Raw genomic sequence first — 23,879 nt, 5'->3', positions numbered from 1 at the left:
TCAGTCAATATAAGTATTAAGATGGTTGTGTTGAATTCTATCATCTTGCAATTTGCTTTTTATTTGTCCCATATCATGTGTGTTTCTTTGTTCTTTCTGGCCTTCTTGATCCAATAAAATATTTTTTAGTACTCCATTTTATTTGCTTTTTGGTTTGTGTGTGTGTGTGTGTGTGTGTGTGTGTGTGTATGTGTTTATTAGTGATTGCTCTAGGAATTCGAGTATATATCCTGAGCTTGAGTCTACTTGTAATTAATATTATAACATTTCATGTAGAATATCCAAATCTTTCAAGGGTAGAATTCCACTTAACCCCCTGCAATTCTTAATGCTATGGACATGTGTTATCACTACATATGCTAAAAATATCACAATGCATTGTTCTTACTTTTGCTTGAACCTATCGAGTATGTTAAGGAAACTTAAAGGTAGGAAAATAAAATTTTTATTTACCACATATTTACCATTCCCAATTATGTTCATTCCTTAGTATCATTCTAAATTTTATCTTTAGCCCAATGAACTTTCTTTGCCATTTCTTTTAGCCCCATGACTACTGGAGCTAAATTGTATTAAGTAAAATTGTATTAAGGTCCTTTCAAGGACCTTATATAGTATAAGGTATATATACTGTATATATACTGTATAATAGTCCTTTCAAGATATTTTTTAACCTCTAATCTTAAAGATTATTTTGAGAGATATATTGCTTTTGGTTTTGTGACTTTCTTACATCTGTAGATTGATTTTTTTTTCCAATTTTGAATATTTAAGGTTATCATTTCTTCAAATAGTTCTGACCCATTCTTTTTTTTCCTTGTCTTCAGAGACTTCAATTACATATAAGACACGTGTTATCATTCTACAAGATACAGAGGCTCTGTTCATTTTAGAAAATAGAAAATAAAATTTATTCTGTTGTTCAGTTTTGATATTTTCTAATTGATCTATTTTCATGTTCTCATACTTTTTATTCTGCAGTATCCAATCTCCTCTTAAGCCACTGAGGGAAATTGTTATTTCTAGTATTTTTAATTGATAGTTTTGTACAGCTTGTATTTCTGAGATTTCCCAACCTGTTCATTATGTCCATTTTTTGTCTTTAAATCCTTGAACATGCTTACAATCACCATTTTTAAACTGTGTTCTAGCTCCAAAATCTGAGTCGTTTTCAGGATCTCTTTTGCTTGTCTGTTTTTTAATCTTGATTATGAATACCATTTTCCTGCTTCTTTGCATATGTATTAATTTTTATTGCATGCTGCATGTTACAAATAATATATTGTACAGCATCTGGATTATCTTGTCTCTCATTTAAAGGTGTTATGTTTGGGGGCGCCTGGGTGGCTCAGTAGGTTAAAGGCCTGACTGTTGACTTTGGCTCAGGTCATGATATCCTGGCTCCTCAGTTTGAGCCCTGTGTGGGCCTTGGTGCTGACAATGCAGAGCCTGCTTGGGATTCCAGGAATGCTCCTCTCCTCTGTGTACTCTATCTTTCTCTCAAAAATAAAAAAAAACAAACTTTTTTTTTTAAGGTGTAATGTTTGGTTCTGGCCAGCAACTACATAACAGGTTCATTCTTTTAATCCTTCAGGTTTCATTTTATGCTTTCTTTGGGCAAATCTATATTGATTTTGACCTCAATTCTAGGATATGCTCCTACTCCTTATTCCAAAAGAGTGGCCTTCCTGGGGTCTCAGTCGAATGCCCCGTGTGCTCAATGAAGTCTTTCCGCCATCGTTGGGTCAAAACTCCAATATATTTTAGCACTACGTGACTTTTGGCATTTCCATTCATTTCTTAGTGCCACAGTAGCTGTGGTCTTGCAGAATCAAGAGGTCTTACAGAATCTTACCCCATACAGGCAAAGCCCAGAGCAGCTCTTAGCCAGAGGTAAGAAGAATCTCCACACAGACTTCTGACATTTCCCTTCTGCAGAGCTCATTTGTCTCTGGAATTCTATCCTGTGAATCCCAACTGCCTCTTCATGCCCTCTACTGCCATTTCTGTCTCCTCGGCTCAGTACAACTTGATGTTCTTCACCTGGGCTCTTCACTTAGTGCCAGTTCAGCAAAGCGCCCCCAGACATAAAATCAGGTTGGATGTGGTGCTCACCTCATTTATTTCCTGTCTTGCTGAGACTGGAGTCCTGCACTATTTTCCAGTGCCTAAAAGTAGTCACCTCACATGTTTTGTTCAGTTTTACAGAAAGGTAAATCCGTTCTTCCATCATGGCCTTGAAGTTGTAATAGAGAAACCTAATTGGTATTTCTCTAAATCTCGGTCTCATGCTCTCATTCTCTCTCTCTCTCTCTCTCTCTCTCTCTCTCCCTCTCTCTCTCTCTGTCACACACACATACACACTTTGCCATCCTTTGAAATAATAATGCTTCCCTTTTTTTCTTTCTTTTCCAATGGCCTCAGTTTAAATTGGTTTTGTTTAATGTTTTTAAATGTGTTTTAATTTATTCTCCATTAATGTCAAGAATGAAGTTACCGATACAGACCCTCCTGGTTCGACAATAAAAACTTCATCACACTTTACTCTCTCCTTCTCCACCTCTCTCTCTTTCTCCCCCTCCCCCATCTTTAGGAGGTTTTTAAAATTATATACATTTTTCTGTTTAAAATTCTTTGTTATAAACTGTACATAATTTCACAACCACATTACAAGCGATCCTCTAGATTTTCATCTACGTTTTTCTTGCTCACTGCTCTTTTTTTCCTAAAACATGTCTGTGTCTTTATTAAATTCTTTATTTTGATTAATTTTTGCTTGAAGGTCTACTTTAAGTTCTGTTTTTCCAAAAGCATACACAGGTCATCTAATTTCTGAATTCTTTTAAATCTGAGCCAGGCTTTCATTTGCCTTTGCATTTAGACAAGAGCTTGGCTTGGAATATAATTCTTGAAACCTAACACTTTTTTCCCAGAAATCTATACATTTTCTCTAAGGTTTTCTAACGTTGATGTTGCAAATAAGAAGTCTAATGTCATTCAAACTCCACCCCCACCCCTGCTTTGGTGACTTTTTTCTCCCAGCTGACTGCTTCCACCTGACTCCTTTCATACCCCCTAAGTCTACGCTAACCCTGCTTCATATAAAAGGCTGACTGTTTCAATTCAGAGAAGCTGCCTTCTTTTGTTTACTTGATTATTACTTCTCATTCAGCCACTATTTTCTCCTTCCGGAACCCACAAAATCATGGTACTACTTCTTACACTTCAACATTTCCTGCCTCTTGAATTTTCTTTCTTGAATTCCCCAATCTTAAAGGTTATGCTCTGCATATTCTGGAAGAGTGTCCTGTACCCACTCTTCTTTTTATTGCCAAGATTTGTTTTTTGTGTCTCAACATGTTTTTGTGGAAGTTCGCACTTAAGAAGCTCAAAAAAGGATCCTTGTGAATCTAATTAAGAAAATGACCTCCCCCAACCCCAAAGTTCTTCCCTTTATTCTACAGGAGGTCTGTTTTACTAGAGATTATTGTATCTGAATGCTCATGTCTGATCCTCCCCATTTGAACTACTGAATTCCTTAATGTATCTGGAAATTTTTGTCTCATCCTTACAGAAGAAGAATTAGTTGTGTGTGTGTGTGTGTGTGTGTGTGTGTGTGTGTGTGTTTAGGTCGGTTTGTTTGTTTGTTTGTTTGTTTTGAGAGGGTGGAGAACCTGAGATCATGACCTGAGATTAGAGTAGAACCCTGAGATCATGACCTGAGCTGAAATCAAGAGTCGGACACTTAACTGATTCAGCCACCCAGGCACCCCAAGGGTTAGTTGTTCCAGAACAGACAGTCAAAACGTGAACAGTGGCTCATCAGTGTCCCCTTTATTCACTCCTACCTGTTCCAATGCCAGTTACACTCCTCAGCTTCATAGATGCGGTGACAAGTTTCCAACAATAATACACAAATGACATTTTTATACTCCTTTTACACTCCTTGGGACTGTTCCTTTCTGAAATGGGAAAAAGGAAGGGATCAAACAGGTGCAAAGGATATCATCTTTGTCACACAAGTTTCTCTTTCTTTTCCTTAGACTATGACAAGAGAAGTTTTGTTTGTATTATATTAAGAAAAAATGAAATTCTTTAGGAGAAAAAAAATGGCTATACTACAAGTTCTTTCCTTAAGGAGAAGCAGGGAAGTTACTTTGATGTCTCATTCTTACTATGCAGTGGGGTGGGGAGGCAGGGTATGAGATCTTAAGTTACTTTCCCACCACTAAAAGCCTTCTGAAATACTTTCCTTGGAACAACCTCTCACAATCTTGAATTTGCTGTGGACTTGTGTGTCCAACTGCCTAAACAAGGACAGGGAAATATGCCCATGAAAGTTAACCTTTGTTGAATGCAACCATGAGGTAGAAAAAACACTGGGAACATCTGTATTTTATCCTGCCAATATGTTCTCTCTTATTCTAGAAGCACAGGATGTCTTTACTCTGTCAGCTGCAAAAATATTATCTCTCTGCAGGAATGAAACAAGTGTGGAATATATATTATGCTACCACATTACACGCATACCTAAGCAGAAAACAAAGAAAATAGCCATTTAATATATAACTCAATTTTGTCTCCAGGGACAGATAAAATTTTTTATTATAATACCCAAATGGTACAGTACATAAATATACATGGGAAATGTGATAGGGCTAAGTCAGGCTCTTTTGGCTAGATGCTGATGGCTAAAAATTTACCATCTGACACCCATCCTAATCTTGCTTTCCCATAGACATGAAGTAGGCTATATTTTTTACAAGGGCCAGGAATTTGGGGCAAGAGAGACCAAACCCATCACCATTTTTCAGCAGATCATTAATTTCTAAATGTGTGTGGAAAACAACCATTGGCTGTTATCTTACAGTTTCATTTCAAACATTATACCTTATACAGTTTACTTAATAAATAACCAAGAGAGTAAAAAAAAAAATAATGACAGTAACTAAATTGGTAATTTAATAACTTCAGATGATTCTTGAGGCTTAGTGGTGTTTATCCTTTTTGAAATCAATAACTTTTCATTTGGAATCTTAAATCCACTTTAATGAGCATTCTGCTGGCAGTCGTTTTATTTAGGATATGAGCTTATACAAACAAAAGTAATAGAGGCTTTTTCCTAGATAACAATTTACAGTGAACTCTACAGATCACATGACTGATTGGAATCTATAAACCTCTGCAATTCCATTATATATGCTTCTCAAACATTTTAAATGCTTTTAACCAGAGAAGAGGTTATACAGGAAGAGTGTTCTCAACATGAGGGAACTTCAAGTTTCTCAGTGATTTGAAACATGTCTGAAATGGCTCTTCTAACACTCATTTTATTTTTGAAAAAGCCCACGTAGAGCGACAACACCACTTTCTTATAGACAACACGTGACAATCCTGTGATAATGTCCCTTGCTTTTTGTGTAAGGTGCGTGTGTTACCGAATTATCAAAATGAAACATTTACCAACACACAATAACCTATTCCTTTGTACCCTCCCATTAACTTACTCTAACTCTTACAACATCTTCCGCATTGATTCCCTCTCTGCAAGAAAACCTTGGGGTCAAGCAATCTGCCCATATAAAACTAATTAGAAACACCTTCCATAAACCAAGGGTCTAAGTCTCTTGTCGCTGTAATCCACACTACACTGCCTCTGTGCCCCAGAGACTCAAGCAGTTCTGGAAGCCTCCACAGGGAACTCAGGAATGAAACTATGGCTTTTGGGCTCATGACTGTTCTCCGTGAGATGCCGTCCTCTGTTGCACTGATGTCGTCTCTTGGAAGCATTTCAAAGCTATCACGCCCTTCAAGCACCAAAACTGTTGCATTTCCTTCATAGTTTAAAAATCCTTTATAAAAACAATGATTTCACCTTTGGTTATAATTCTGCTTTTCTCACAGGCTCAAAAACTAATGGTGTCTCCCCACCTTGATCGTCTCGCAAGAGAGTTTTCTAACAAAACCCCTCCTTAAGCCAAAAAAAAAAAAAAAAAAACACAAAAGTGCAGATTACACTAAGAGATATCCAGGCAGACTCCAAACCCCAGTTTGGGCTAGGCTGGAGCCCCCTGCCCCATTTCTAAGTATCTGAAGTTCACCCCTGTATCAATGAATGACCTACTGTTGTTATATGAACACTCCCTTGCTGGGCCTAACTCAAGTGCCCACCTGAGAATGAAGTTAACCCAGAGGAAAGCAAGTCAGGAGAGGAAGAGAGACCCTGACCCACCTCATCTCAGCTTGTGCAACCAGCATCCACCTTTGGTCTCCCCAGTTATGGGTGCCAATAAATTCCCCTTTTTGCTTAAGTCAGTTTGAGATTGGTTTTATGTCACTTCCAGCTGAAACAATCTTGACTAATATGCTAATAATTACCAAGTTTTATTGGGTTGGATAAGTATCAATGCCTCAAGAACTTGAAATAACGCATCCCAGAGATTTCCAACCATGAAAACCACAGGCTGATGAGTGATTTAATTAAACATGTACATATAGATCACTCCCTAAACCGCACATAGAGACATGAGGGAAGACAAATCTGAGGAAGGACAAAAACCTTGCAATTGAAACAACATATTAAGGAGAGGACATCTGCCCAATGTTTTGGACTGCGAAGATAAATGATTCCATTTTATGCTGTTATTAAATTGTATTACTCTTCATTAAAGTTAAATGCATTTAGAGGAATTAAGCTTATCAAAAACTTGGCAGTGTAATATAAGCGATGATTCTTTGTTTATTTGACGACATCCTCCTGTGGGTTGATTCACAATTTTAATTTTGGAAAACAATATTTCCTTCATGGGGACTGACAGAATGATGTGAACTGCTGCATCATTTTGCATGAAGTCATATCGATTCTGAAAGTAAACAGAAGCCAAGTGACTTAACCCATTTTTCAAGGAGCATTATGACAATAATGTGTCTATATTGTCAGAGGGGATCATATAAACTTCAGAACTGAAATTAGCCTCAGTGAAGGGGAAAAAAATAAAGACCTGGAATGAAGCTTCAGAAGAAAATACCTATTCTTTTTTAAGTTAAGTACGATGGAACTCGGTAAAGATAAAAATTCTAAATATTTTTTAAGCCCGTGTCAGGCTCTGTGCTGACATTCTCAGAGCCTGGAGCCTGCTTCAGATTCTGTCTCCCTCTCTCTCTGCCCCTCCCCCACTAGCGCTCTGTCTCTGTCTCTCTCTCTCTCAAAAATAAATAAACCTTAAAAATTTTAGTTTTTTTTTAATTCTCATTATTTTTACTGGAAAAAAAACCATTTTAAAAAGCATGTATTAAAAGTACGTATCAGTTACTAAGATCCTGCTATGGTGACCATGGTAAGCAAAACAAATACAAGAGAGAGCCTGCAACCTAGTGAGAGCAGAAAGCAGTAATCCAATCACAGAATTTTCATTGCTGTTGGGGTAAATATTACCAGAGACATGTGTCCTATCACCCTAGAAGCCCATACCGGGGTTTCACCCTAAGCAGATAGACCAGGAAGGACTTGGCAAAGAATTGATGTTTGAAGAATGAGTAAGCAGTAAGTAGGTAAAGAGGGAGAAGAGGATCCTAGTGAGAGAGAGGAGCCACAGGTGGAGGGAAGAACACACAAGTGCATGTGTATGTGTATCTATATGTGTGTCTATATATGTGTGTGTCTATATATGTGTATATATGTGTGTATGTGTACATATCTGTGTATGTATACATGTACGTGTCTATGTGTGTGTGTCTATGTGTGTGTGTCTATATGTGTGTATATATATGTGTGTATATGTGTGTATATATGTGTGTATATGTGTGTATATATATGTGTGTATATATGTGTGTGTATGTATATGTGTGTGTGTCTAATTGTGTGTGTATGTGTGTCTATATATGTGTGTATATGTGTGTGTCTATATGTGTGTATATGTGTGTGTATATATGTGTATGTGTGTCTATATATGTGTGTGTATATGTGTGTGCATGTGTGTATGTGCGTGTATGTGTGTGTGTATATGGTGTGTATGTGTGTATAGGTGTGTGTATGTATATGTGTACGTATATGTGTGTGTATGTATGTGTATATATCTGCATGATATATATGTGTTTGTGTATATATGTATGTGTACCATTCCCACACAGATCTTTTAAATTTATGAACATTTCAAACCCTCCAAAAAGTTGTGAGAACAGTACAATAATCACCAATTTGTCATTCACGCAGATTCACTAATTGTTAATATTCTATTAACTTTATAAACACACACACATATCCTTTCTATGCTTGAAAGAGCAGTGGCATTCTCTTACACAATCATCACACTCAGGAGACTTAACATTATCTAATAGGCAATGCATATTCAAAATGACCTGTTTGTCCCAACAATGTCCTCTACAGCTGTTTTTTCTCCTGATCCAGAATCCAAACAAGGATCATACATCGCATTTCATCGTCCTGGCTCCATCAATCTTAAAGAACTCCTTGGCGCCTCTGTCTTTCGTGACACTGATGCCTTTGAAGAGTCCAGGCCAGCGACTATGCAGGATGTCCTTAAATGTGTGTTTGTCTGAGTGTTTCCTCATGGTTAGATTCAGGTGAAACATTTTAGCACTACTATCACATAGATGATGTTGCATCCTTCTCGATATGTCACATCAGGTGCCATATGATGTCAGGTGTGCCGTTATTAATGATGATCCTTTCAGTTTTTCCACAGGTTGATTTCATATCCTGTGGCCATAATCCATTACTGAAGAATCCAGACAAGGACAGCAAAATATAATTTCTACTTCCCCACGAGGCATCTTAATGCCAAGAGACATTAACACAGGTCATTTATACAGACAAAGCTTTGTCGGTTTTATTCACGAAAGGTGCATATAGATCACAAACACATAGTGACAGGGAATGAATCTTCTACAGCAATTCGACAAAACTGGTGCACTTGGGAGGAAGAATGGTGAGAAGAAGCAAAGTTTGAAGGTGAAGTCCAAGGCCTCAGGAGCCAGACTGTACGGGACATCACCTATGTGACTTTGGGCAAGTTACCCACCCCTTCTATCTCTGCTTGCACATCTGTAAGTGGGCAGAGAACTCACCTTACGTGGTTGTCAGGAGCACTGAGTTACTACCACACACAACAAGGTGTAATGATGATTATGTGTCCAGTGAAGGACCACTAACTTAGCTCCCTGAGTTGACTAAAGGAAGACCCTAGGTCTTCTTTATTAAAAAAAATATTACCTGAAATTTGGACCCTGTTAGTAATATAATCTGGTAAAAATGTCTTCACGTTTGCATAAAATCACTAACATCATCTAATGAAAACTACTTAGGACACAAGAGTTTTGATTTTAACGATCAGATGACCAATGTTAAAACATTTCCCAAATCATAAGCAATAATCTTAACAATAAAATGTGTCCAGTGCCATTTCCTGTGGAGTATTTGATTACCTCCTGTTTCTCAGGGATATATGTGTGACCTGTGTCTGGTGTGAAAGCATATATATAATGCTGTAAATCCCATGGAAGGATCTCAATCACAGACAGAAAGTGTCCTGCTCAGAGATCGACTCAAAAATATAGTCTAGTATTAAGATCACTCTTAAATCTGACAATCACAACTTGGTTTTCAAATTTCAAGGATATTTTTCTGATTAGGAAATTCGGCCACAGTATCTTTACCCACCGTCTTATGTTTATTTGTGTGCAGGGTGGTGCTGATTCTGGGAGCCCTAGGCATTCTCCTTGATCTTACCCCATTACCTCTTTTTGAAAAAATTACTTTCTTTTCCCGGTAGTATTTGTACCGCTAGTCATTCGTGGCTTAGTAAGATTAATTTTTAATATACTTTTTTCCCTTTGGTGTAATAATTATATTATCAAATAGGAAAAAAGAGCTACCCTTAACTTTCTATTTTTAGGATTTGAGTTTCTCCTAAAATGCGTAACCATAGTAGAGTTCTTCTTTATTTTTTTTTTTCTTAACAAGGGTAGAAACATTTTAAACTTCTAGAAGGGACGTGTTATTCTTTGAAGAAAAAGGGGATCAAGGATCAACTGACCTACATCTACACTTTCAAACAGAGAAAAGAAAAACATTTAAATCAGTAACACAATATTTATATTTACCATGTCATAGCTAGTTCAGGAGAAGATAAGGCAGGGTATAAACATCTAGACAAAACAGAAACAGAGGAAGGGAATGGCAAGAAGCAAGGAGAGGCCAAGTGATAAAGGGAAAGGCAAAGTCCAACACTGCTGACCCCTGCATCCCCAAGTTTTCCCCTGCCCAAGGCTCAGGGTTGGCGCCCTCATTCCTTCCATCACTCTCAGGCTCACTTCCCTAAACATCCCCCTCTGACCTTCCCCCCTGCCCAGAAACCCAGACTTCAATTATTACATCGCCAACTCAGCCTACCTACCTATACCCCAAACATCCACTGCAGGTTTCCTTCTTTTTCTTCTTTCCTTTATTTTTCATCTGTTTCCTGACCTTTGTCAAAGTTAACTTTGATCCATTTCACAGGCATCAGTTTTACAGTCACAAAACCTGGATGCACAAACATGAAATTCCCTTTATTTCTTCAAAACTGGCAAAGCTCACGAGCCCCCATTTCCACAGATGGGAGAATACCTAACTCTGACAACTGAAGGCACACTCGGGGCATTTCTGAGTTCCGTGGGGTAAATATGTCATCAATGTAAAATTCACACTCACCCCCTTCTGTTCTTTCCATCAATCCTCTAAATTGGTAATAATTATAAGGATGGAACAGCATGTGCTACAGAGAAGAGGGAGATCAGCCTAGAGAAGACAGTAAAATAGTCAAGTAAGTGTCCAGTTACAACACAGATGAGTTTCCTGAAAATGTTATGGGAGTGCGGAGTGAATTTAAAGAAGCAAGGAGGGGGCAGACAGAAGCATTAACTCAGCCACAAGGGGCCAAAGACATCTTCTGAGAGGAAGTGTGTTTAGTTTTGTTTGGTTTGCTTCTGTTTTGTTTGTTTCCAAAACTGTATTCATTTGTTTTGAGGAAGAGAGGGAGGGAGGGAGGGAGGGAGGGAGGGGGAGAGACAGAGAGAGAGAGAAAGGAAGGGCAGAGAGAGGGGGAGAGAGAGAATCGCAAGCAGGCTCTATGCTGTCAGCTCAGAGCCTGACCTGGGGCTCAAACTCATGAATTCTGAGATGATGACTTGAGCTGCGATCAAGAATCTGATGTTTAATGGACTGAGCCACCCAAGGGCCCCTTAAGTTTTATCTTCCAGGGTGAGTAGGAGTTAGTTTAAGAAGATGGGAAAGGAAGTGTCAGGGCGCATGAGCTAAGGTGTGGAATCCTGGGAGAGTGCGACATGCTTGGGAGATGAAGCAGCTCTGGAATGTCTAGGGCACAGCCAATGTTCAGAAGAGCAGGTAGGAGGTGAATCTAGAGAGAATGAAGAGGCCGTATGTCAAGCCCAGGAACCGGGATCATACTCTCTAGCCCTGGAGTCAGCACATTGGACATAAGTCCCAATCAAGCCTGTTGCCTGGTTCTGTAAACAAAGTTTTATTGGACACAGCTACGCTCATCTGGTCAGATCTAATCTGTGGCTGCTTTCCTGCCACCACATCAGAGTTAAGTCATTTTGACAGAGACTGTATGGCCACCAAAGCCTAAAGTATCTACAATCCAGCTCTTTATCTGATAGTTTGCTGACCCTGCTCTAGCCCACCTGAGTGATACACGCACCCTTTTTAAAAGAGTTCACATAGACCTGAAGTGCCACTTGGGTATCGTTAGCATATTGCTGTTTAGATTTGTACAAACCTCAAACTACAGGTAAGCATCTTTTAAATTACATGCAAACTAACATTACATTTAAACTAACAAAGATAATAACATTCAGGGTGCCTGGGTGGCCCTGTCAGTTAGGCGTCCAACTCTTGGTTTTGGCTCAGGTCATGATCTCACAGTTCGTCGTTGGGCTCTGTGCTGACAACACGGAGCCTACCTGGGATTCTCTCTCTCTCTCCCTCATTTTCTACCCCTCTCCTGCTTGTGCACTCTCTCTCTTAAAATAAATAAATAAACTTAAAGAAAGACAGCACTCAAATTGATGGTATTCATTCAACATGACCAATGATACCATTTCTACAGAAACAAACTTCCACTCCTAACATCAGACTCGCTCTACCAGGACAGGTTATTTGGAATTCAGCAACTTATACCTCTAGGGCCACAGTTTTACTTATTTGAGCTAGCAGGAAACCTTTGTTAAAATAACAAAATACAGTGCCTTCATTGAACTTTATATGCCCCAAATGCCTCATATTGGAAGACAAAGTCCCTCTGCCTTCTTTTTTTTCCTGTAGGCTATTGATAATTATAGTAATGCCCGTTGGTACAATAAAAAAACACAAACACCTACACAGGCAATGAAATCAATTGTCGGCACTCACTACTAAGGCAGCCATTCAGGTGATCCACAATTGTTTACATTTTTAAAATGTCATCTAAATGAAAACACAGTAATTGGAAAATACCGCAGAGAGCTGCACATCCTAGATTACATGCGAAGCCATTCATGAAATGAAATAAAACATGGGATACTTATTGTGGCAACAAAATAGCTAAACACAGCTGGTCCAAACTGGGTGAGCCCAAGAAGTGGCAATGGATTCAAGACAAGACAACAAATATGAGAATACATGGCATACTACCTGGACAAGATTGTAACATCAAATGGTTGTGGGGAGGAAGGAACATGAGGGAGGTTTCAGGAAGGACTCCTGAAACCTGGGAATGTACACTCATTGATATGAGCGACACAGAAGACGAGAAAGTTTGGAAGGGACAGACATTAAGTTTACTTGGGCATGCTGAAAATAAGGCACTCATGACACTAAATCTTTAATGAAGAAAGGTACAGTGCAGAGCAGTCATGAGTGAGGACTGGCTCTGATATAAAGATCGGGGAGCGAGAAAGAAATGTGTTGTTTTTTTTTTTTAATGTTAGTTATTTTTGAGAGAGAGAGAGAGAGAGTGTGTGTGTGTGTGAGGGCAAGCATGAGTTGGGGAGGGGCAGAGAGAGGGAGACAGAGAATCCGAAGCAGGATCCGGGCTCTGAGCTGTCGGGACAGGTCCCAACACGGGGCTCAAACCCACAAACCATTAGATCATGACCTGAGCCAAAGTCAGATGCTTAACCAACACATGCGCCCCAAAGTGCGTGTTGATGTATCCACACACAGAAGTAAAAAGTCAGAGGAGAGAAGGTACTAAAAGATGATTAATCAACAACTGGCCACTTGAGGCAGCTGTGTAAATAACTACACACATGCACCCCCAAACACAATCAATTCAGGATGATGTTCACTAATGGAGGAACCTGTAACATGCATCATATCAATTACCAATACAAAAATCACTTTTATGCCTTTGGACAGGTACACAGAGACGAGTTTGCAGAAGATTTACTTTTGTTTGCTGAAACTTGGTTTGTTCTCCCAGAAGGCACACTAACTTGAACAAAAGGGCAAAATAATATGGAATGTGGCAGTCATGGCTAGGTGCCTACTTGATATCCATTCTCCTTTCTTCTTTACTAACAGAACCTTAATTTTTGTCAGGGTGGTAATGAGCCCAGCTGAAAGCCACAATTCCCAGCCTCCTTTGCATCTACGGATGGCCACACGACACATTTCAGGACAATGAAATATAGGTGAAAGTCACCAGATGGAACTTTTGGGAAAGCCCTTCAAAAGGCAGGTAGCCTCGGCTGACTAGATCTTTGTCCTTGCCCTTCTTCCTGCCTGGACACATGATGTAATAAGCGGAGTGACCATATTTTTTTTTTTTTAATTTTTTTAACGTTTATTTATTTTTGAGACAGAGAGAGACAGAGCATGAACGGGGGAGGGTCAGAGAGAGAGGGAGACACAGAATCTGAAACAGACTCCAGGCTCTGAGCTGTCAGCACAGAGCCCGACGCGGGGCTGGAACTCACGAGCCATGAGATCATGACCTGAGCCGAAGTCGGCCGCTTAACTGACTGAGCCACCCAGGCGCCCCAAGGAGTGACAATATTATAACCTCGATGCCCCAAGAATGAGGTAAGTATTACTGAGTGGAAACATAAGACAGTCCTGGGGGCTGCATGAAACCCCAGTATCAGTACTAGACCTTCTACTTCCAAATGTAAGAATAAGAAAACCTCAAATTTTTTTTAGTTTATTTATTTATTTTGAGAAAGAGAGAGAGACCACAGGAGGGGCAGAAGGAGAGGGAGAGAGAGAGAATCCCAAGTAGGCTCAACACTGTCAGCACAGAGCCTAATTTAGGGCTTGAACCCATGAACTAGAAGATCATAACCTAAGCTAAAATCAAGAGTCCAACGTTTAACTGACTGAGCCACACAGGCACCCCTGAAAATCTCTAATTTTTTAAATCACAGTTTTCTAGATTCCTGTTCCTTGACACTCAGTGCAATTTCCACCAACCTAGAAGCCTTATTTAAAAATTGGTCTCAGGGGGCGCCTGGGTAGCTCAGTCGGTTGAGCGTCTGACTTCGGCTCAGGTCATGATCTCAAGGTTCGTGGGTTCGAGTCCCACATCGGGCTCTGTGCTGACAGCTCAGAGCTTGGAGCCTGCTTCAGATTCTGTGTCTCCCTCTTTCTCTGCTCCTCCCCCTGCTTGCACTCTCTGTCTCCCTCAAAATAGATAAACATTAAAAAAAATTTTTTAAATGGTCTCACGTCCAATCTCTGCTAAGATAGCCTTCAAGTTAATATGACATCTAGGAAAAAATGAAGAGTTGATTATCACCAACATGCAACAGGAAACTCCTTGTCCTGTGACTAGGGCCACCCAAAGTAAAGGGAAAAGGAGACGAACATCCAGGAGACAGCTGGCCAGTTTAGAAGGGGTTGCCTATAAGACAGTGTCTACCAAATCCAGAGGCTAGCATCCCCCACCATTTTTTTTTTCTTTTTGGTTGGCATTTTCCTTTTCATCTTTAAACCAATGGAAGAAAAAAAAAAGAACAATAAATGCTAACACAATTACTTTCAGTGGCTTCTCATTGCCCCACCCAATCAAGTAGATGTTGGACAGTTTATTGAACTATTAATGTGTGCTTTGTATTACCAGTGATGTCCTCTCCTACGCCAACCAAGTAGCCAGGTTAATTGCTGCCTTGCTTCAGGGGAGCTTTGCAGCAGATGCTTCAAAGCAAATTCCCTACTAACCCTGCCTGCTGTTTGGAATTCAGGGGCTTCAGTCCCTCAGGTGGATTATGTTGGAGGGAGGCAGAGGCAGATGGGGCAAAGGAGAAAACAGAGTCTGCCCTACACTAGAAAAGCATGGTGGTCTCTACTAAAAGCAGAGACCTGCGTTTACTCCCGACAGTATCTGGGGGAGCAGCCAGGGCTTCTGAGGGGCAGGACAGGTATAAAACAAGAGAGACCGTCCCCCGGGCAACAGGGCTCCTATGTGAATAAAGATCACTGCAGCTCAAAGAGAGCCCAGAAACAACCACTACCTTTAAGGTTCTGTGACGGCTGTAACAATAGAACTACCAGTATGAGCCAAAAAATTAGGGGCAAGTTCTCTGTTTTTCAAGAAACCCCAAAAGTCTCTGAGATACCGAGGGAGGGAGAAGAGCCCCCAAATGACACACTGAATTTACTTGTAGCAAGGTGAGATGAAGGCTCAAAAGAGTCATTTGCACACTCCTGTTTGTGATTCAAGAGTTAGTCCCAATGCCAATTCCTTCCTCTGGAATCTGAGCCTCAACAGCTCAATCTCCTCAACGTGGTGCTCCAGACACGAGCATGAGTCTTACACTCCACTCGTGACGTTTTCTGTTTGGGGGTTGTTGTTGTTTCTTCCCCGGCATATTCTGCCCTTTGACAAAGTACACTCACCCATTCAATACATGAGAGCCCATTTTTTTTTTAATCTTTAAATACTTCCCCTTCACAAAACTCTCCCTGATCCTGAAATTCCAAGTCCTCGTTTCCCTCTTTACATCTCCATATTACTTGTTGGCAACTTCTCTTGGGACATTTACCCTGTCCAACTTTGTGCTCCAATCTCCTAGCTGCTTCCCCACTATCAAACACCTTAAACAAAATAATAAAACCTTATTGAACATCTACTATGCACTCAAAGGAGAGGGATGTCTGTTTCCCAAGTATGTGGCATAGTACCACATATGCATTCGTTTACCAGCAAATATTTTGTGAGGGGTCTACTATGTCCTGTCACCTGGAAAAGAATACAGAGCGAGTCTTCAAGGTCCCCGAAGTCTGTGTGTTATGGTCAAGGTTCGCAGGTTGGAACATCATCAATTCTCAGTATTTGCTGATATCAATTCTTAGCATTTTAAAGCCACACTGTACTTTGAGAAGAACGGGGAAGATAATTTTGCGGGGCAGTGACCTTCTTGATATCTCAGAATATGCCACGTAGGCTTTGCAGTTACTAGAAGCATAAATAGCAGGAAAAACTTTAAGTGTGCTTTAACCATTTCCATTTTGAAATCAGGTAAGTAAGATCATTTTTCTTTTCTTTTTTTTTTTTATTTTATAGACTCTTAATCAAGTTTATTATAAAGCAAGCCAAAGACAAAGAGGAACTGTGAATCACAGGTGCAATCTTGCATCAAGTTCAGCATCTACTTTACTTCCCTATTTTATTTCATTGTTTGTTTAAAATTGTTTTCTTTCTTTTTTTTAAATTTACATCCAAGTTAGTTAGCATATAGTGTAATACTGATTTCAGGAGTAGAATCCAGTGATTCATCCCCTACATATAACACCCAGGGCTCATCCCAACGAGTGTCCTCCTCAAGGCCCCTCACCCATGTAGCCATCTCCCTACCCACCAGCAACCCTCTGTTTGTTCTCTGTATTTAAGAGTCTCTTATGTTCTGTCCCCCTTCCTGTTTTTATATTATTTTTGCTTCCTTCCCCTATGTTCATCTGTTTTGTATCTTACATTCCACATATGAGTGAAGTCATAGGATCTTTTTCTTTCTCTGGCTGGCTAATTGTGCTTAGCATAATACCCCCTAGTTCCATGCAGCTCATTTTTATTTTCAAGGCAAATGTGCAAATAAAAATATGTGAAATTCATGCAAAATGCTGAGATGAAGGAACTGTTATCTAAGAGAAAGCTACTTTCTCTTCTCAGGACTTGCTTCCTTAGCCTTTCATTCTTCCCTGCTGTCACTGCTGCTTTGGAATTTGCTGTTATGTGTAATAAGACTCCATCACAAATGTTTGTGGAGAATTCAAGAAATATTCACTGGAGATCTTGGCACAGACCAGCCCTGACTCCATCTCTGATCTCCCTTCCCACGCTCCCCATCCCGTGTTCAGGCTCTCTTTCTTCTTCCCAGTTAGCCACTCTCCTGACTCGACTAGCTGCTGGGGGGGCAAACTTCCTGTTTTCCATCTCTCAAATATGTCACAAACCTTATGTATTAAGGGCTAGTGAAGTAAGGAACTCTGGCCTAAGCATCAAGAAGCCTGAGCTTATGTGGTCATTTATTCAACAAATATTTTAAAGCATTTTATATATTTCAGGCACTGGGTTAAGCCTTAGAAAACAGGGATGAACTCGGGGTACCTAGGTGGCTCCATCAGTTGAGTATCCAAAGTGGGCTCAGGTCATGATCTCACGGTTCATGGGTTCAAGCCCCGCACCAGGCTCTGTGCTGACAGCTCAGAGCCTGGAGCCTGCTTTGGATTCTGTGTCTCCTCTCTCCCTGCCTCTCCCCTACTCATGCTCTGTCTCGCAAAAATAAATAAATGTTAAAAAAAAATTAAAAAGGGGCATCTGGGTGGCTCAGTCAGTTAAGCATCCGACTTCAGCTCAGATCATTATCTTGCAGTTGGTGAGTTCAAGCCCCACGTTGGACCCTGTGCTGACAGCTCAATCTGGAGCCTGCTTCTGTGTCTCCCTCTCTCTCTGCTCCTCCCCTACTCATGTTCTGTCTCTCTCCCTCAAAAATAAATAAACATTTAAAAAGACAAAGAAAAAAAGAAAACAGGGATAAACAAAATGGGAAATTCCTGGTCTTCAAAGAGCTTACATTCTAAGGGAGAAAAACGATTAACACATTCACAGATAACCAGAAAGCTTTCAGATAGTGAAGAATGCTCTGAAAGAAAGAAATGGACAAGTGTGACAGATAGCAACTGTTGGCAGGTGCTTCCAGTATGGCACTTAGGGAAGTCTTCTCTGATATTTAAGTAGGTTTGATGAATCGGGCCAGAGTCCAAGGAAGAACATTTCAGGCATCTCAGCCCAAGATGAGAAAAAGTTGAAGTCACAGAAAGGAGATAGCCCCTAGGATGGACAGAGACCCTATGTGAGGCCAGGAGAACAGGGTTAGCTCATGGAGGGCCTAGGAGCCACAGTGAGGAGATGAGATTTTAACTTAAGAATACAGGATGTATTTGATGTGCTTAAAGCAGAGAAGTGACAGCTTTTTTTTTTTTTTTAAAGATCACTATGGCTAACAGGTGGAACAAGGAATTAAAAATACTGATTAGGAGACTACTGTATAGATTCAGGAGAGAGAAGGGGAAGGACTGGATACATGAGAGTTGGACCCCGTATGTGAGCTGAAAGAGAGCCACCAAGATATCACCCAGGCTTTTACCTAGAGCGCTTAAATAGACGGTAGTTCCCCTTACTGAGATGGGAAAGCATTCCAAGCCTGCCTTACCTGACCCTGGGTAATGTGGTCTCTTCAACTTGGAAATGCAGATATTGAAAGAGAGAGAATAGACAGCCTCAGATACTCCTTCAGCACTACAATATCAAAGCTCAATTGGGTAACCAAGACATGATATGCTTTTCTTGTATTATTCCCATAGGGGGAATAACACAAACTTTCGAACAAAAGAGGCTGGGAGCTCCATAAAGCTTCCAGAATGCTCCACAAGGCCGTCTGACTTTGGCAAATAAACCACCTGTGCCTCAGTCTCCTCATCTTCACAACAGGATGATAAAGCTGACTTGCTTCGCTGGGCTGCTATCAGGAACAAGACAGTTGGAATGTACTAGTAATCAGGTAATCACACAGTCTCCTTTCCAGACAGACTCAACACTTGTTCTTTCTTTTCCTTCAATCACTCCACTTTGTGAATCTCTTGACCCGGGGATTTTCTTTTCTTCTGAGGGTGAAGCAGCAACTCCAACTCTGGGGGTTCCCAGAGCAGAATCTCACGTGTGTCCCTTCCTGCGATGGTCACACAGCCCTAGACCTCTGTGGCTTCTCGCCTGGAAGGCGAGCGTTGCAGGAGGAGGGCAACACAGCCAGCTCCAAGCTTGTGGGCTCCAGGTTATCAACCCTAGGGTTTCATGCTTCACTTTGACTTATCAGCTTCCCCTGCCATGAGCTCAACCCTCTCCCTTATGAATGGGACTTCGAGAACTGGGTCTGAGAAAAAAGCATGATGGAATGCTTCACACGCCTCATTCTCAGACACACCGCCCACACGCCATGTTGCTGTGGCTCGCCATGTTACATGACACTCGGGGGATGAGACGGGCACGCTACAGGAAGGGAGAGGACGGTCTCATGGGCTGCCTATACCCCATTTTTAGTTACCAAAACCTAAAAATCTTAGCCACCATAAAAATTCACTAATGAACAAGCCCCGTCCTTTTTTTTTTTTTTTTTCACATATGCCTCTCTTGTTTCCATTTCTTTCATTTGTTCACTTTTCCTTTCAGGAAAAAGTCCAAATGATAGAATTCCCCAAACATCATGCTTTTCCAAGGTTTCCCGCTGTCCAGACAGAAAGCCAGGTTATTGTCGTCATTTCTGCTGTGGCAGCTGGAGGGCAGTGCAATTCTCTCTTTCTCTCTCTCTCTAGTCTCTTTCTCTCTGTGTGTATATGTCTCTCTGTGTCTCTCTCTCAGAGCTTCTCATTTCCTCCCAGTCCCCTCCGAGTCCCCTCCCAGCCCCCTCCCAGTCCCCACCCAGCTAAGTGAGGAGGGGAAGAGACACAATGCAGGGGAAATAAGCACACAGGGCACAGGAGCCCTGGGGGAAATGATGTGGAAAAAAAAAAAACAAGCAAAGTCAAGCTCACAGATCCACATCCTGGTCTAGCTTCCTCCTCACTCACACAGGACTAGCTGCTTTCACACCCATCCAACACGTGCTTCCCTTTCTACAACTTCTCCCTACACCCAATTCCTCAAATTCTTCATGTGTGAGCTCAGCTCAGCCTCACCCTTGCACGCTCACACACAAACTCAATCAGCACCTCCCCCGTCTTTCCTCATCTCCAGCTCAGGGCTGGCCCCCAGGCCTTGTGACACGGGACTGGGAGAGGCCACTGTGCTCTGACCACGTATGGGTGTGGGACAAGAAGGCAGACAGTGAGGCAGAGCCTGATTCCAGAGAGGCTGGCTGTTGGAGAGCAGCCCAGCCCCACAGGCAGGGAGGGCATTATCGGCGAACGACCTGAGTGACTACTGGCAGACAGTGACAGAGCCCAATGCATGAGTGCCCACGGTGCCACCACAGGTCACAGAACAAGCAGGAGCAGCTGGTTTTTGTGGGCAGGGCCAGGCATGGAACTAGAGCAGGGGAAAAGGAAGCCACAGTAACAGTCGTCCATTTGCAGGGAGCTTTGTGCTTTCCAAAACTGAGGCACCTTGGTGCACCTGTTACTTTTACTTCACCTGTTACCCCTCTTTAGAGGTGAGAAACGGAGCCCGTATGAAGGTAGAAACTGTTCTAATTGGACGTTTATGACAGAGCTGGGTTAGATTCCAGGCCTGGGGTGACAGCTTTACCCAAAACATCACTGACCTGCATAAAATCACGTATCAGGAGCAAAGTCATCATGCAGGGTAGTATCCCTGAGAGGGCTTTGCAAGGTCAAAGTCAGATTTCTCACCATCTCAAATACAAGGGCCCCTACTATGGCCCTTTAATGTGTCCACGTATTCTAAGGAAGGACAACAAAAGAGATCTCAGGTAAGGGCCAGCAGAAAATTGGTGATCAAAAGAACATGCTGGGCACCAACCTCTCATGACAGGTTTCAAAGCCTCCCTCTCTTCCACTCCCTCCTCATGGAATGCACAGAACTTATTGACAGAATATTGTAACTACACGAGCCCATGGTGAGGAAATTACAGACTATCTGCTCAAAACTGTGTTTGCAGTAAGCTTCTTTCTTTGCAACGCAAAGACAGAATATTTCTTTTAATAGACTTCCCCTTCTCCCCTCGCTACAATTTTAAAAAAGAGAAAGAAAAGACCAAATATCAAAGGTATCTTCGTGGTAATCGACGGTTTGGAATGAGAAATAAGTGCTTTGATTTTGTTTTTAAAGTTATTCTCCTTTTCTAAAGCTTTTATTTTCCCAGAAAAAATTAGCGGTGAGGCATTGCAAATTCTGTATTTTTATACTCACTCTATTAGGGGTGCCTGGGTGGCTCATTCAGTTGAGTGTCCAACTTGGCTCAGGTCACGATCTCATGGTTCGTGAGTAAGAGTTCCATTTCAGGTTCTCTAATGTCAGTGCAGAGCCCACTTTGGATCCTCTGTGCCCCTCTCTCTCTCTGCCCCTACATTGCTTGCCCTTGTACTTTCTCTCTCCCTCTCTCTCTCTCTCTCAAAAAATAACTATTAAAAAAAATTATATTCACCCTAGATTTTAATACGATATTTTGACTGTCTTTTGAATTTCTTTATGACCTAGATCAAGCTTCTCTGTGCCACATTAGTAAAAATTAAAATGGTAGCTTCTATCGATATCACAAACATGTTATATGGGCTGGGAAAGCAACCTTCCATGAGGCCCTATTTATAGGGTTTAAAACTAAACTTCTCTAAGATGCCAATACCTAAGGGTCCTTGGGACACTTCTTGAAACTGCGATTCTGCTCGTTTTTCTTTTAATTAGGAATCTATTTTATTTTACTCAAAAACAAATAAATAATTCCAATGTCGAGAGCCAAAGTACATGCTAAGGGTAACGGGAGTCATGGAGCCTATTCACTGGTAGAGATCACACATCTTCTTTTACCTGAAATGTTTCACCTGAGAAGACATTCAAGTAATGTGACTACTTGCTGATCTCTCATATATACCATAGATTCTTTTTTTTTTTAAGTTTATTTATTTTTGAGAAAGAGAGAGAGAGCATGAGCAGAGGAAGGTCAGAGAGAGAGAGAGAGAGAGAGAGAGAGAGAATCCCACGCAGGCCCTGCACTGTCAGGGTGGAGCCCGATATGGCGCTCCATCTCATGAACCACAGGATCATGACCTGAAATGAAACCCAAGAGTTGGACACTTAACCCACTGAGCCACCCAGGCATCCCTACCATAGATTCTTATGATTCGGTCCCTTGAACCCTTGCACTTCAAGATGGCACACCAAGCATATGTGTTGACTTCCACTCCCTCACAGCATTCACACAGCATGTATGACAAAGAAGTACAGCTAGAGTAACGCTGAGTAGGGGGGAAGACTATCACTGAGAAACATATTTTGATAAGAAAGAAAATGGGATCATATTACTAGATAAACCAGAATGAAGGAAACTGAGACCCAGAACGCAAATATAAGAAGGCTACCACAGAGGTGGGAGCCAGTTCTCGCCACAGCGTCCTAGGAGCCCTTAAACGTGAGGCTGGTAAGAAACAAGAGCAGAAACGGGAGGAGGAGTAACCAGTGTAATTAGCTAAAGGAGTATTTATGAAATATCTAGTCCAGGGAGCTCCTCCCACCCCATTCCAATCCCCTTGCATCAAAACAACTACAGACTGTGGAATCTGAGCTGTAGAAATGCTGCCTACTCACTCCATACTGACGTGCCCTCAAGGAAGGCCTTTCTCTCAGCGCCTCCCACCCACAGAGCTCACAGTCAGACCCCTGGTTCTGCTGGTTAGTAGAGATCCTTGTAAGAGCAGAAGAACCATAGAGCAGCAGGGGAAAGCAATGACAGTCACCTACAGGACTGATTCCTACCAACACCCAAAGTAATCCACAGCCAAAATGGCAGACTTGAGAAGGAACCCAGAGCAAAGTTTTGCATTGAGCAAACTATTCTCTATCTTGTTTACGATGCTAGTAACATGACTACATGCACTTATCAAAACTCATCACACTAAGTATCTTGAAAGCATGAATTTTGCTGAATGTCAATTATGCTGCAATAAGCCTAAATTTAAAGAAGAAGCACAAACGTATGCAGGGAAAGAAGGCTGAAGTTGGTGACATCTGACTTGGTCTGAAGCTGTCCCGGACAGTTTATCCACTTGTAGAGCAGAACAGAGTGGTGACAAACAGAAGGACTGGCTCCAAAATTAATAAAGGCATTAAGCTATTCTGATAAACTCAGAAGCAGAAGGGAGAGAAAGTACCAGACATTCCAAAAGACCTTATTTTATACAATTCACATCACAGTGGATATGACTACCTAAAGAAATGATCCTCACCTCCTTCGAAAGAACTATTTGGGGACATCTTAAATTATCTCAGGACATCTAGATAAATGCTCAATAAAACGGGAACTAAAGGTCGTGTAGACAAAAATAGAACAAACCAAAGAGGCTTCCTATTAAAATAAAAGGAACAAACAAAAATAAGAAAGTTACTGGAAATTAAAAATATGCTTGCTGAAGATTTTCACATGTAATAAAAGGGTTGAAAATTAAAACCAAAGAAATCTTCTAATATGTTCAACAAAAACAAAGGAATCAAAGGTATGAAAAAAAAAGGTTAAAATAGTAGAGAATCCATATAAAAAGTCCTACAACCCAGCTAAACAAATCTTAAGGAAATGAATGGTGGAAAAAATTAAAGAAAGAGGAGTGGATACATAAAAACAATAAAATGTGGATTATACAGACAACGACATATTGT

The 23,879-nt window shown here is 41.0% G+C and overlaps 1 long non-coding RNA gene and 1 other non-coding gene across 2 annotated transcripts in view; one reads left to right on the top strand and one right to left on the bottom strand.

Moving 5' to 3' along the window:
- Positions 1-1,685: 1,685 nt before the first annotated feature.
- The window catches only part of LOC125934858 (uncharacterized), a 69,911-nt gene continuing 47,717 nt past the window's right edge, over positions 1,686-23,879 (bottom strand). The window contains exons 4-5 of the long non-coding RNA XR_007461548.1: positions 10,416-10,543; positions 1,686-3,962 (exon numbers count right to left, since the gene is read on the bottom strand). This is a non-coding gene — a long non-coding RNA (uncharacterized LOC125934858). The remainder of the gene's footprint in view (positions 3,963-10,415; positions 10,544-23,879) is intronic.
- Positions 14,509-14,593, top strand: TRNAR-UCG (transfer RNA arginine (anticodon UCG)). Its single transcript has one exon. It is a non-coding gene; the product is annotated as a tRNA-Arg (tRNA).

Source organism: Panthera uncia (genome assembly GCF_023721935.1).
Source record: "Panthera uncia isolate 11264 chromosome A1 unlocalized genomic scaffold, Puncia_PCG_1.0 HiC_scaffold_17, whole genome shotgun sequence".
Classification (NCBI taxonomy): domain Eukaryota; kingdom Metazoa; phylum Chordata; class Mammalia; order Carnivora; family Felidae; genus Panthera; species Panthera uncia.
This window is presented reverse-complemented; position numbering and strand designations above follow the sequence as displayed.